We start from the raw sequence: 3633 nt of genomic DNA on the forward strand, positions 1-3633 counted from the left end.
CTTTATGCTTTATCTTTGGGCACCTTGAAATACTGTAATCTTCTGTGAAATGCATATTCTTATTTAATGCCTCCAGACAGACGAGTAGGGTGGCCTATGGCTTTGCGCAGCACCAGATTACAGTCGCACAAAGTGAGCCTGTGCCAGTGTTCGCTTTATTTAAATACAAATACTGTACATTTTTTTTTTTACCGAGCAACAAGCCTCACGTGAACAATGCAGTCCCAAAACGCTTCAGCAATAATCCTGTTTTTATTAGGACAATGTGAGTCGGTGCCATTTAAATATGAATGCTGTTTACTTTTTTACCGGACGGTTTTTTCTTTTCATTTTCTTCTTCCCATGTATATGTATGCTCCGTGTAAATATAATCCTCAATAAAAAATTACAGAATTTCAACAAACCTCACGTGAACGGTGCAGTCTCAAAATGCATTGGCGCTAATCCTGTTTTTCGGAGATTGTGAGCCACCTTAAAGTTAATGCTTTGTCAGTTTATATATTCTGCTTTCCATATTATAATTAGGTACCCTGTTTCTTCATCTGTTATATAAGTATACTGCTCTCTCATTTAAATGTTTGAGGGGCCAGCATTCTATACTACCTGGAGACTGGCATAGGAAAAATTCTGGCTTCTGGGAGTTTATCCACTTCCACAGCATAAAGCCCAGGACGGCGCTTATCATGGATATGAAGCAGAAACCTTCAAATTGCACCCAAGTCTCTGCAGCATGTGGTCAATACACTGAGCTACATTACCAGTGCTTCTTGCTGTCCGGTAGAGTGCGTAGTTATGCTTTATCTTTAGGTAGGTTAAAATGCTGTAATAATTCTGTAACATGCATATTATTATTGAATGCCTCCAGACAGAGGAGTAGTGCTTTACTCCACTCAGCTTTACTCCACTTTATTCCACTCAATGACCCTCTCTTTTATTCCAGCACACTCTCCTTTACTCCCCGCCACTCTACTTACCTCTCTGCTGCAGCTACTTCTCTTGTACCAATAGTAATTCCTCATTCACACTCCTCTACACACTGCTACAGCTGCTTCTCTAGGCTCATCAATCATTCATCATTATAAGTCCTATACACAGTGCTGCAGCTGCTTCTCTACTCCCGTCAATAATTCCCACATTCTACGTCCTCTACACAATGCTTTAGCTATATCTCTAGCCCCAGTAGTAATTTCTCATTCTAACTCCTCTAGTTTGTGCTACAAATGGCTTCTCTGGTCCCAATGGTAATTCCTCATTCTTAGCCCTCTAGGCAGTGCTGCAGCTTCTTCTCTAGCCCCATCACTAACTCCTCATTCCAACTCCTCTAAACAGTGCTACAGCTGTTTCTATGGTCCCACTAGTAATTCCTCATTCTAAATCATCTGGGAATTACTGCTAGCTGCTACTCCGGTCCCATCGGTAAATCCTCATTCTAAATCATCCTCTACACACTACTACACCTGCTTCTCTGGTCCCAGTGGTAATTCCTTATTCCAAGTCTACCAAACAATGCTGCTAGCTGCTACTCTGGTCCCAATTGTAATTCCACATTCTAAGGGCTCAAGGCAGTGTTGCAGCTGTGTCTCTCTTCCCACTAGTAATTCCTCATAGTCCTCTAAACTCCTCAAATAAAATACAATATCATTTGTAACGCTAATACCTCTAACTTTAAAAAATGCAAGACCGATTGCATTGCAGATGCTTGTTTTTTTTATTATAGGTGTCTAGTGCTGATGAAGTTTGGTGTGGGGCTCACATGGGGGCAGGAGTGCGGCCACAATGGGGCTCAGTGGGGTAAAGACTGCTGCTGTCATTTGCACTGACTGTGGGGGTCAAGTGTTAAGTGCCAGACCGGGCGGGCTCGCGCCTTTCTGTCTTTTGGGGTCAATAGGGTAGCACTCCGAAGCGGGCGGATGTTGTGGGCATATGGCTCGAATATCACAAACGCATCCATCGGGCAACATCACAATCCCTTGGCATGGATACACTACAGCTGGTGCAAGCACTGCCACACCTGGCTCCCTTGCCTGTCCCCCAGCAGGCCCAGTGCCACCTCCAACTGCCTCACAGCACAGTTTGTTAGAACACATTACAGTTCACGCATATACACAAACATACATGCAAAAGTATACCTTAACACACATATGTACATACCATCACCCTCAACCCATCTGCAGAAGCTACTCTGTACATGCATATGGCATTTCTTGATTCTAGTTGTTTGACCCCCCTTACATCTTTAATGTCATGTCCAGGTCATGAGGAAGAAATCCTCTTCGATGAGGTTACATCTAGTGCAGTTGGGGTGCTGAGCCCTTCCCATGTGCTAGAGTTGCATAGGTGAATAGTAACAGCAGTAATTAAAGTGGATGAGAAGTAAGAGCAATGATATAGCTAGAGACTGTGGGCTGCCGTTGTCTCCACCCACTGTCACTCAAGTCTGATTCCTACATACTTCTAAGCTGCATGAGCAGGCCTGGAGCATTAATCACTAGGGCTCTGTATAGTCACCCAGGACAATATGCTGTATAGCTAAATATTTATAAGGTCCCAAAGGTGAAACAAATTGGCTATGCCAGTGCTTGTTAGATCTGGAGATAGGCAAGACCTTTTCATTTTTGTAAAATGATATGCATAACATACCTAGTTGCAGGGACTTTACACCAGATCTCTTCATCTACCGGTCTGCTGTCATTCACTGTTTTGCTTTGCACATCCTAGCATACAATCTGAAACAAAGCACCGCCCACGTCAGTCATTCCCTTGCCTTGCAGTGAGTGACAGCATTCTGCTGTTGCGCAATGTGCATTTACACAGAAAAGATAGTTCCCAGGATCATTGGCCTAATATGTTCTTTCGCAAAATCACTCTATTGTTTTCTTTTTACTTTTCTTTTGTTGTTGTTTTTTTTCAAGGATCCAACAACTTCCTCTACACTTATCTTTCCTGCAGTCTCTATCATTCCTACCCAGCTGTTGTCCCCACAGTAGTGGAATGTGCCAGCCATCAGGCGGAAGAGTAACAGCCCTGCAAAGCGATGATGCTGTATAACGCACTTTTATGCTAGCATCCATATTACCACATCAAAATACATTATCAAGCATAATAATCAAAACTTCCCATGTACGACATAGCTGTTACGTTTCCCAGGCCCATGAGTGCGTTGCTGGTCCAGTCCATATTTTTTCCTCGCATTTTGGAACGTGTAGTACTGGTTTATATCATGATAAATTAGTCTACAAGTACCAGAATGTGAAGAAAAAACCTGGCTTGATCCAGCTAGTCACAAATGGAACTAGGAGGCTTGCCAGGCTTGATGCAAGGTGCTGTCTCAGACCATCTACTGCCCTTCTTTTATGGTGTCCTAAACTCTTGAAGTGAGGCCCAGGTCAAGGAGAGCTGGGTGGCTGCTGTGCATACCATATCTCAGCCTAAGACCAGCTTGTGTACTCTAATTGTGTTGCACTGTTACTGTAACATACTAACAGAGGAGAGAGGGTTCTTCAGGCTTCTGCTTCCTTACCGTCATCCTGATCTAGCCCAGTGTTTGCTTGAGACGTGTAGAGCCAAAGTTTGAGACATAATGCTTGTCTCCATACAATCTCGTCCAGTGCCAGCCATGTGTCTCACTGCAAG

This window comes from Lissotriton vulgaris, chromosome 6, assembly GCF_964263255.1.
Source record: "Lissotriton vulgaris chromosome 6, aLisVul1.2, whole genome shotgun sequence".
Classification (NCBI taxonomy): domain Eukaryota; kingdom Metazoa; phylum Chordata; class Amphibia; order Caudata; family Salamandridae; genus Lissotriton; species Lissotriton vulgaris.